Source organism: Hordeum vulgare, chromosome 1H (genome assembly GCF_904849725.1).
Source record: "Hordeum vulgare subsp. vulgare chromosome 1H, MorexV3_pseudomolecules_assembly, whole genome shotgun sequence".
Lineage (NCBI taxonomy): Eukaryota > Viridiplantae > Streptophyta > Magnoliopsida > Poales > Poaceae > Hordeum > Hordeum vulgare.
The window spans coordinates 132,620,566-132,633,038 of record NC_058518.1 but is presented as its reverse complement, the minus strand read 5'-3'; the positions used below and the strand labels follow the sequence as shown (position 1 = coordinate 132,633,038).

At 42.0% G+C, this 12,473-nt stretch overlaps 1 pseudogene; it reads right to left on the bottom strand.

Annotated features, from left to right (window-relative positions):
- Positions 1 to 4,728: 4,728 nt before the first annotated feature.
- Positions 4,729 to 5,229, bottom strand: LOC123413838 (annotated as a pseudogene).
- Positions 5,230 to 12,473: the final 7,244 nt, after the last annotated feature.

The following is a 12,473-nucleotide window of genomic DNA, read 5'->3' as shown; positions in this document are numbered from 1 at the left end:
TCAAAGCCCCAGACATCAAATGGTTCAATGACAAGTGAATAGTTCATAGGCATTTCCTGACGCTTATAGATATTCCCTATTCTTTGGCATTCGTCACAAGACAAGACAAAATTACGAGCATCCTCGAAGAGAGTGGGCCAATAGACACCTGATTGCAATACCTTATGGGCAGTTCTATCTCCAGCATGGTGTCCTCTGTAGGCTTCGGAATGACACTTCTGCAAGATCTGTCCCTGTTCATGTTCAGGTACACAACATCTAATAACACCATCTACTCCTTCCTTATAAAGATGAGGATCATCCCAAAAGTAGTGTCTCAAATCATAGAAGAATTTCTTCTTTTGCTGATAGGTGAAACTGGGTGGTATGTATTTGTCTACGATATAGTTTGCATAATCAGCATACCACGGTGCACTATGTGAAGTGTGGATGACATTTAGTTGCTCATCAGGAAAGCTATCATCAATAGGTAGTGGGTCATCAAGGACATTCTCTAGCCTAGACAAGTTATCTGCTACAGGATTATCAGCACCCTTTCGGTCAACGACGTGCAAATCAAATTCATGTAGCAGGAGAACCCATCTAACCAGCCTAGGCTTAGCGTCCTTCTTCTCCATAAGGTACTTAATAGCAGCATGATCAGAGTGAGTAGTGACTTTGGAGTCAACTATATAAGATTTGAAATTTCACATGCAAACACGACTGCTAAAAATACCTTCTCCGTAGTGGCATAGTTTCTTTGGGCACTGTCTAGAGTTTTACTAGCGTAGTGAATAACATTCAACTTCTTGTCAACTCTTTGTCCTAGAACAACACCAACAGCATAGTCACTAGCATCACACATGATTTCAAAGGGCAAGTTCCAGTCAGGTGGTTGAACAATAGGTGCGGTTATCAAAGCCTTCTTAAGTAGTTCGAAAGCTTCCTCACAATCCTCATAAAAAACAAACAGAACATCCTTTTGCAAGAGGTTGGTAAGAGGCCTAGAAATCTTAGAGAATTCTTTAATGAACCTTCTATAGAAACCAACATGAACTAGGAAACTTCGTATACCTCTGATATCTGTGGGGCAAGGCATTTTCTCAATTGCATCAACCTTAGCCTTATCAACTCCAATGCCTCTTTCAGAAATTTTGTGTCCTAAGACGATACCTTCGTTAACCATAAAGTGGCACTTCTCCCAATTCAAGACGAGGTTGGTATCTTCGCATCTCTGTAAGACTCGATCTATGTTGCTGAGGCAATCATCAAAGGAAGACCCGTAAACGGAGAAGTCATCCATGAAAACCTCGACAATCTTTTCACAGAAGTCAGAGAATATAGCCATCATACATCTTTGAAAGGTGGCAGGTGCATTGCATAATCCAAAAGGCATACGTCTATAAGCAAATGTAGCGAAGGGGCAGGTGAAAGTGGTTTTCTCCTGATTAGATTGTGCAACAGGTATTTGCAAGAAACCTGAATAACCGTCTAGAAAGTAGAAGTGTGTGTGTTTTGATAGCCTTTCTCGCATTTGGTCGATAAATGACAAAGGATAATGATCTTTCCTGGTTGCGTTGTTTAGTTTCCGGAAGTCTATCACCATCCAATAGCCGGTAATAATCATTTGTGGGATTAGTTCATCCTTATCGTTAGGAACGATGGTGATAACTCCCTTCTTAGGTACGCAATGTACTGGACTTACCCAATCACTATGAGCAACAGGATAAATGATTCCTGCTTCGAGAAGCTTTAATATATCTTTTCTCACGACCTCTTTCATCTTAGGATTTAATCTCCTTTGATGATCAAGAACTGGTTTATAGTTAGGATTGGTTTTAATCTTGTGCCGACATAGAGTAGGACTAATACCCTTAAGATCATCAAGAGTATATCCAATAGCAGCACGATGCTTCCTCAGAGTTCTTAGTACCTTCTTCTCTTCGTGCTCTGAGAGGGGAGCACTAATAATAATAGGATATATCTCCTTCTCATCAAGATAGGCATACTTAAGAGTATCAGGCAACTGTTTAAGCTCGACAACAAGATCACCCTTTGGTGGGGGAGGATCCCCAAGAAGTTCAACAGGCAGATTATTCTTGAGAATAGGATATTGTTCTAAGACAATTTTATCTATCTCATCTCTCTCCTCCATATGCATATCATTTTCATGCTCAAGCAGATATTGCTCTAAAGGATCCGTAGGAGGTACGACAATAGACGAAAGAGCAATAATTTCATCCCTTCCATACGACTCTTTTTCATGGGGTTGTCTTCCAAACTTAGAGAAGTTCAATTCATGAGACACACCCTCAAAACTAACTGTGATAGTCTTCTTAATGCAATCAATGTGAGCATTGACAGTGTTGAGAAAGCGTCTACCAAATATGATAGGACAAAAGCTATCTTGTGCAGTACCAAGGATGAGGAAATCAGTAGGATATATACTTCATCTTACCACACAGGAATTCTACGTCTCTCACAATTCCCACAGGGGAGATAGGGTCTCTATTAGCTAGCATAATAGTGACATCAATGGGTTCGAACTCAGCATGTGCAATCTCATCTTTGATTTCATCATATAGAGAACGGGGTATGGCACTCACACTAGCTCCCATATCACATAAACCATGGTAACAGTGATCTCCTATCTTGACAGAAACAACGGGCAGGCCAACTACAGGTCCGTATTTGTGTTTCGCGTGAGGTTTAGCAATTCTAGCGAAGTCCTCACAGAATTTGATAACATGCCCGTCTACGTCTTCGGCTAAGAGATCTTTGATAATAGCAACACTAGGTTCAACTCTATCTCCTCAGGGGGTGCAAGTGGTCTAATGCAACCCCTACGTATCACAGTTGGAGCTTTAGAATAATCCTTTATCCTAGCAGGGTATGGTGGTTTCTCAGTGTAAGCACAAGGAACAACAGGATCACTAAAAGAAATGACTTTCTCCTCAACTAGATTGGTTTTGGCTATGTTGCTTTCTACAGGAGGATGATATTTGAACCACTTCTCTTTGGTAAGATCAACATGAGCAGCAAAAGATTCACATAGAGAAGCTACTATCTCAGAGTCAAGTCCATACTTAGCGCTAAAATCTCTAGAAGTGTTTGTCTCAACAAAAGATTTAACGCAAGCAAACTGGAAATTCATACCTGACTACTTACGTTCCTCCAGCTCCCAATCTTCAGAGTTACGTTTGATTCTCTCCAATAAATTCCACTTGTGGTCAATATCCTTCTTCATAAAAGAGCCGGTATAAGAAGTGTCAAGCATGGTACGATCTTCCTGAGAAAGCCGAGCATAAAAGTTTTGAGTGATGATTTCTCTCGAGAGCTTATGATTGGGGCATGAATATAGCATTGATTTAAGCCTCGCCCAAGCTTGAGCTATGCTTTCCCTGTCACGAGGCCAAAAGTTATAAATAAAGTTCCGATCACGATGTACTAAATGCATAGGATAAAACTTTTGATGTAATTCCAATTTCAACCGATTGTAGCCCCATGATCGAGTATCATCACATAGACTATACCATGTCAACGCCTTATCCTTCAAAGATAAAGGAAATACTTTCTTATTTACCTCATCCTCGGGCAAACCTGCAAGCTTAAATAAACCACAAACTTCATCTACATAGATCACATGCAAGTCTGGATGTGAAGATCCATCTCCTGTGAAGGATTAGCCAGCAGTTTCTCAAGCATACCCGAAGGAATTTCATAAAAGATATTTTCAGTAGGTACCTCAGGTTGAGGAACAACTCCTCGTACTTCCGTTCGTGGTGAAGATACCCCGAACAAACTTCTCAAAGGAACAGTTTCCATAGTGACAAGTGACAATAAATTTCAGCATAGGATAAAAATGTTTCCTTACCAATTTCCCGACAACGACGCCAGAAAAGAGTCTTGATGACCCACAAGTATAGGGGATCAATCGTAGTCCTTTCGATAAGTAAGAGTGTCAAACCCAACGAGGAGCAGAAGGCTCTGATAAGCGGTTTTCAGCAAGGTAATAACTGCAAGCACTGAAAGTAGCTGTAACAATTGATGGTGTAGTGAGGTGAAACATAGCAAGCGAAAAGTAACAAGTAACAAGTAGTAGCAACGGTGCAGCAAGTGTCCCATTCACTTTTGTAGCAAGGGACAAGCCTGAACAAAATCTTTTAGGAGGAAAAACGCTCCCGAGGACGAACGGGAATTTCTGTCATGCTAGTTTCATCATGTTCATATGATTCACATTCGTTACTTTGATAGTTTGACATGTGGGTGGACCGGAGCTTGGGTACTGCCCTTACTTGAACAAGCATCCCACTTATGATTAACCTCTCTCACAAGCATCCGCAACCACAAAAGAAGAATTAAGACAAAGTCTAACGATAGCATTAAACTAGTGGATCCAAATCAGCCCCTTACGAAGCAACGCATGGACTCGGGTTTAAGCTTCTGTCACTCCAGCAACCCATCATCTACTTACTACTCCCCAATGCCTTCCTCTAGGCCCATGTATGGTGAAGTGTTATGTAGTCGACGTTCACATAACACCACTAGAGGAAAAGACAACATACAACATTTCAAAATATCGAACGGATATCAAATTCACATGACTATTATTAACATGACTTATCCCATGTCCTCAGGAACAAAAGTAACTACTCACAAAGCATAATCATAATCATGATCATAGGTGTAATGAATAGCATCAAGGATATGAACATAAACTCTTCCACCAAGTAATCCAACTAGCATCAACTACAAAGAGTAATCAACACTACTAGCAACCTTACAAGTACCAATCGGAGTCGTGAGACGAAGATTGATTACAAGAGATGAACTAGGGATTGGAGAGGAGATGGTGCTGATGAATATGTTGATGAAGATGCCTCCCCTCCGACAAGAGGAGTTATGGTGATGACGATGGCGATGATTTCCCCCTCCGGGAGGGAAGTTTCCCCGACAAGATCGTCTTGCCGGAGCTCTAGATTGGATCTGCTCAAGTTCCGCCTCGTTGCTGCGGAAAAACCACGAAAAAGCTCCCGATTGATTTTTTCTGGAATGAAACCCTTCATATAGCAAAAGAGGGGGGCTAGTGGGCCGTCAGGGAGCCCACAAGCTTGACCTCCGCCACCAGGGGGGTGGCGGTGGCAGGGCTTGTGGCGCCCAGGCAGCCCCCCTCGGGTACTTCTTTCGCACAGTATTTTTTATACAATCCGAAAAAATTCCACGTAAGTTTTCAGGGCATTTGGAGATGTGCAGAATAGTGGACTAAGATTTTCTCCTTTTCCAGTCCAGAATTCCTGCTGCCTGAATTCTCCCTCTTCAAATAAACATTGCAAAATAAGAGAGAAAAGGCATAAATATGGTACCACAAACTAATATAACAACCCATAAAGAAAAAATATCAACATGAAAGCATGATGCAAAATGGGCGTATCGCTCGGCATATCAACGGGCTGTGGAGATGCCCATCAATAGATATCAATGTGAATGAGTAGGGATTACCATGCAACGGATGCACTTAGAGCTATAACTGTGTGAAAGCTCAAAAGGAGAACTAGTGGGTGTGCGTCCAACTTGCTTGCTCACGAAGACCTGGGGCAATTTTGAGGAAGCCAATCATTGGAAAATACAAGCCAAGTTATATAATGAAGATTCCCACTAGTATATGGAAGTGTCAAAACAAGAGACTCTCAATCATGAAGAACACGGTGCTATTGTGAAGCACAAGTGTGGAAAAAGATAGTAGCATTGTCCCTTCTCTCTTTTTCTCTCATCATTTTTTTGTTTGGGCTCTTTGGCCTCTCTTTTTTCATTTTTTTGGTGGGCATCTTTGGCCTCTTTTCATTTTTCCTCACATGGGACACTGCTCTAAGAATGATGATCATCACACTTTTATTTACTCACAACTCAATACTTAGATCAATGATGACTCTATAGGAAATGCCTCCGGCAGTGTACCGGGATGTGCAACGATCTAGCTTAGCGTATGACGTTGAAATATCTCGCTAGCTATCTTACGATCATGCAATGGCAATATGAAAATGATGGCAGAAGTCATGAGACGGAATAGTGGGAGTTGCATCACAATGTATCTCGGAATGGCTATGAAAATGCCATAATAGGTAGGTATGGTGGCTGTTTTGAGGAAGGTATATGGTGGGTTTGTGCACCGGCGAAAGTTGCGCGACACTAGAGAAGCTAGCAATGGTGGAAGGTGAAAGTGCATCTATACCATGGACTCACATTAGTCATGAAGAACTCATATACTTATTGCGAAAGTTTTATTAGTAATCGAAATAAAGTGCTAAACGCATACTCTTAGGGGAAGGGTTGGTAGGTGTTAACCATCGCGCGACCCCGACCGCTACACAAAGGAAGACAACCAATAAATCCATTATGCTCCGACTTCCTAACATAGTGGTTCAGCATACGTGCATGCTACGAGAATCACTAACTTCAACACAAGTATTTCTAGATTCACAACACCCTACTAACATAACTCTAATATTACCATATCCATATCTCAAAACTTAATTGTGAGGGGGGTTTCCCTACAGTAGCCGGTCAAAAAAAACTTAATTGTGAGGAATCAAACTTCTCTTACTAATCAATGCACAAGAATATCGAAGTTTTTATCGTATCCTCTTTGGATGCCTATCATCTTTAGGACTACTTTCATAGCACAAGCCAATTACCAAGTTACTTAGAGAGAGAACTCTCAAAAAGATATAAGTGAAGATCCAGAGTTTTTATTTCTTCAAAATATGACACCGCCGTGCTCTAAAAAGATCTAACTGAAGCACTAGAGCAAAGTTATCTAGCTCAAAAGATATAAGTGAAGCACAAGCCAGCTAAATTGCCTAACTCAAAAGATATAAGTGAAGCTCAATGAGTATTCTAGAAAATTCACGATGAGTGCATGTCTCTCTCAAAAAGTTGTGCAGCAAGGATGGTTGTGACACAACAAAAAGAAAAGAATCCTATAATACATGACGCTCCAAGCAAAACACATATCAAGTGGTGAATAAAAATATAGCTCCAAGTAACGTTACCGATGGATTGAGGACGAAAGAGGGGATGCCTTCCCGGGGCATCCCCAAGCTTAGGATTTTTGGTGTCCTTGAATTTGGCTTGGGATTACTTGGGCATCCCCAAGCTTGAGGTCTTTCCACTCTTTATCCCATTGTCCACGAGAACATCACCCAAAACTTGAAAACTTCACAACACAAAACTTAAACAGAAACTCGTGATATCATTAGCATAAAAAAACAAACTACCAACTCTTTAGGTACTATAGCAAACTTGATTTCTGTTTAGATTGATGTTATATTACTATATTCTCACTTGTCCATGGCTAGTAGCCCCCGATACTATCCATAGTTTCATCAAAATAAGCAATCAACACAACAAAAACAAAATCTGTCAAAAACAGACCAGTCTGTAGAAATCTGTATACTTTGTATAATTCTGGTATCTCAAAAATTCTGAAAAGTTATGAAAATTAGGCCAATTGGCATATCAACCAGAAGAAAAAAGAATCATCTCAAAATCTATGTCGTTATAGGACTTAAAAATAATTTCGTGAGCGCAAAGTTTCTGTCTTTTTCAGCAAGATCAAACAGCCATCACCAAAACTAGTCATAAAGATTTTACTTGGCACAAACACAAAAAGAAACACGAAAAACACAATCATAACAGAATTATGATGGTGTGTACACAACAAAACATAAAGCAAAAAGCAAAGATAAATTAATTGGGTTGCCTCCCAACAAGCGCTATTGTTTAACGCCCTTATCTAGGCATAAGGCGATAGAATCTAGTATCGCCGTCTTTGTTGTTCAAACCATGAGTAGGGTGAACACTCAACATCTTAAGATATTCATCTTTACTAGATGGTTCACCACTGTTTTTAGGAACAAAAACAAACTTGGTGGCCTAATTGTGGGCAAAATTTGGAGTGCTCTGAACAGCGGCGAAAGCAGAACCCAAGTTGGTTATAACATCCTCTAGTTTGCCAATTCTAGCGGAATCATGACCTAGTTTTTCGTTAACTGTGGGTTCCCTCTCCTTTAAATTTTTCAAAGTCATTCCCAGCTTTGATCCGTACTGAGTGATTTGATTGTGGATCTTTTTATCCAAATTTTCAATGAGTTCAATCGTAGCAACTTTATTTTCAATGATATCCAGCCTACGCATCACATGTTCCAAAGTTAAGGTAGTTCCATTAAACATGAGTGGAGGTGAGCCTACCAAATTTATTAAGGCACCGTAAGAATCAACGGTATGGCTACCCAAGAAATTTCCACCTACGATTGTGTCAAGAACATACCTATTCCAAGGGGAAATACTCACATAAAAGTTGCGAAGCAGAACGGTAGTAGATTGCTTACGAGTAGATCTATTCTGAGCATTGCAAATCCTATACCAAGCATCCTTTAAGTTTTCTCCCTCATTCTGTTTGAAATTAAGAACTTCGCTCTCGGGAGTATCGTTCAAAGCGATAGGACTAGCCATAAGAATAGGTTGACTATCCTGCACAAGCAAGCAGAAAGCAAATGAAAGAAAAGGGCGAACGAAAAAGGCAAAAAAATTGTAACCTTTTGTTTTTCAGAAGTGGGGGAGAGGAAAACGAGAGGCAAAAGGCAAAAAAGTAAATGCAAGGGATGAGTTTGCGATAGTTACTTGGATATGCTTCACTTCGAACAGTCCTCGGTGCCAGAAATTGACACGTTGAAGGAAGACTATTCTTGACTTGATACTCCCCGGCAACGGCGGCAGAAATTCTTCTTGCTACCTCTTGAGCTTGCGTTGGTTTTCCCCTTGAATAGGAAAGGGTGATGCAGAACAGTAACAGTAAGTAGTTCACTCAGTTTGAGAACCAAGGTATCAATCCAGTAGGAGTATGAAGACAAGTCTCCAATGTACCTGCGAAAAAACAAACAAACTTGCACCCAACTCTATAAAGGGGTTGTGAATCCCTTCACGATTAACTACAAGGTGAGATTTGAAGGTGGAAAGTGCAACAAATAAAAGTGTAGAGCTAAAAATATGATGTGGAGTATACCCGGGGGCCATAGTGTTCACTAGAGGCTTCTCTCAAGATAGCAAGTATTACGGTGGGTGAACCAATTACTATCGAGCAATTGATAGAACCACGCAAAGTCATGATGATATCTAAGGCAATGATCATACATATAGGCATCACGTTTGAGACAAGTGGACCGATACTGCCTGCATCTACTACTATTACTCCACACATCGACCGCTATCCAGCATGCATCTAGTGTATTAAGTTCATGTCAAACGGAGTAATGCTTTAAGCAAGATGACATGATGTAGAGGGATAAATTCATGCAATAGATATAAACCCCATGTTTTTACCCTTGATGGCAACAACACGATGCGTGCCTTGCTACCCCTTCTGTCACTGGGTGAGGACACCGCACGGTATGAAGCCAAAACCAAGTACTTCTCCCATTGAAATAATTATAGATCAAGTTGGCCAAACGAAACCCACAACTCGAAGAGAATTACAAGGATACGAAATCATGTATATAAAAGATCAGAGAAGACTCAAATAATATTCATAGATATTCTGATCATAAATCCACAATTCATCGGATCTCGAGAAACACACCGCAAAAGAAGATTACATCGGATAGATCTCCATGAAGATCATGGAGAACTTTGTATTGAAGATCCAAGAGAGAGAAGAAGCCACCTAGCTACTAGCTATGGACCCGAAGGTCTATGGTGAACTACTCACGCATCATCGGAGAGGCAATGGTGTTGATGAAGAAGCCCTCCGTGTTCGAATCCCCCCTCTGGCAGGGCACCAGAACGTGCCCGAGATGGGATCTTGCGGAGACAGAAGCTTGCGGCGGCGGAAAAGTATTTTCGTGGCTCTCTCTGGAAGTTTTGGATTTTTGGAGAGTTTATAGGCGGCAGAAGTAGGCCAAAGGTGCCATGAGGGGCCCACAAGCCTGCTAGGCACCCCCAGGCCGCGGCTAGCGGGCTTGTGGCCTCCCTCGAGGTCCTTTTCCTTGGTTCTCAAGTCCCGTGCGTATCTTCTCTCATGGAAACAATCATTCTGCAGGTTTTATTCCGTTTGGACTCCGTTTAGTATTCTCCTGTGAAAAAGGTCAAAAACACGGAAAAAATAGAAACTGGCACGTGGCACTGAGTTAATAGGTTAGTCCCAAAAAAGATATAAAATAGCGTATTCATGCATACAAAATATCCAAAGTTGACAAGATAATAACATGGAACCATCAAAAATTATAGATACATTGGAGACGTATCAGGGGGCTCCTCCGTGCTTGGGTGTGGGAAATCGGTGGGTTTACATATGAAATCATATGCAAACCACTCGTTTTCCCATAACCCTTGCATTCCCCAAACGTTGTCTCGGATGTCCCATCGTTCTCCTGTCCCGTGTACGGCTCATGCCAAATTTCGATCTCACGGCCCAACGGTCATTCGGGTTGCAGAAAAGTACGTATCATTTTCGCACACGGTCAGGTTGAGGGGATCTCTTGTAGCATTGTCCCGTCGGTCCCGTGTACGATTCACGCCAAATTTTGATCCAATGGCCCAACAACCATTCGGGTTGCAGAAAATTATGTATCGTTTCCGCACACGGTCATCTCAACGGGTTCTCCTGCAACGTTGTCCCGCCGATCCCGTGTACGTGTCACGTGAAATTCTGACCCAACAACCTAACTTGGCTCGGGAAACAGGAAAGTAGCATGTCCCGTGCATGAGACCGACTATACAAAGTTGCAACGACATCGCGTTTGGGAATATAGTTGCCTCCAAAACTTTATCGTTGTGGGGGTGTGTAACGACTAAGATGCGGCCCTTTCCTATATGGGGGCGATGCCTCAAAAGGGAAAGAGGCGCATCTAAGCATTTCGCAAGCGAGATAATCATAAAAATACATAATCGAAGAATGACAAATAGGGCATACATTTGCCATCTGACATAGTAATATAAGGTTTACATCCACACAATTATTCACACAAGTTAGTCCCGCTACGGACTACATGAAACAAGGAAAAGACTATGAAATCCCGCATGCTAGCCCACGATCATGACCACGGCCTCAGTCCTCCGGATAGTTCACGTATAGTCGGTCGTTCTCCTCATCGTACTGCCACGCCAGCTGCGTGCCGTCAGGATCTCCTGCGTCGGGTGTTCCTATACCTGTTGGGGTGTTGTAGTAAACTGTGAGCCACTAGCACTCATCAATTGGATGACCTTGGTACCGAAACTAGTCAAGTTATTAGGTGAGGAAGGTTTAGTGTATAGGTTGCTGCATCCTAAGAATATATGGTGGCCAACTTACGAAGATCAGACTTATTGATATGGTGGTCTACGCGAGCGGTCGAACTCTAGGTGATCACTAAGTGATCCTGAACACCTATCTACGCCAAACATAACCTCACCGTGTTCCTGATCGAAGAGAGGTCTTCGGAGGAGACAGTCACGGTTACGCACACAGTTGACAGTTTAATTAGAGTTAATTCAAGTTATCTAGAACCGGATGTTAAAAAATTATCGATGTTTGCCGTATAACCGTGGGCACGGCTTTCCGAAAGATTAAACCCTGCAGGAGTGCTCCAACTAGTGCATCACAAACTATCACGGGCCGCAAAGTAATCCTCTATCACGAATCTCCTGATCTCGTTGGATTCCTTAGAAGAAAACCTCAACTTTGAGGAGACCCAAAGTTTCACCGGGATTCCTATACGCAAGATATATCGCTAAGGAAAGGCAAATCTAGCACGACCTCCCGTCGTGTCGACGACCCCGATAAGAGCCGCGTATCTCAGTCTCAAGACACGACGGATGAGCGATGGTTACCACGCCAAAACACCAAGTTGCCCCGGGGAGCGTAATAAGCTGCTATGGGTTGGACCAACACTCATGAGGAGCACTGGCCCGGGTTGTTGATTAAATCCTCGGGGTAGCTAATCCCTATGCAAATTATTATTAGGTGATTAGCAAATTAAAACCAATGTTGGGTCCTTCCGGACAAGTCTTAACACGATTTATCAAGGGTGTCCCCATAACAACCCCGAACGTGTTAGGAGCGATCAATTATGGAATCATAGACCGGTAGCCGAAACTAAGGCGACAATAACGGAACAAATCACCCGACAAAAGGCTAGTCCTTCCGTCATTTACCAAGTATATAGGTGCATTAATTAAATAGCAGTTTAATCATAATGATTTCAAAATACTCATGTTATCACATGAGACAGCTGGCACCTGCAACTAGCAAAGCTATACATTAGAAGCTGAGCAAGCCTACTTAGCCAAACAACATATGTAGCAACCCCTACACCTACACATGCACACACACACAAGCCCATCTATCACCACATCACACCATAGTGGAAAGCATGAGGGGTTAGCCCTCATGCACAAGTGCATATGGGCACTCATGCCCACACACACACACATGCATGAACACATGCACACATGCATATCCA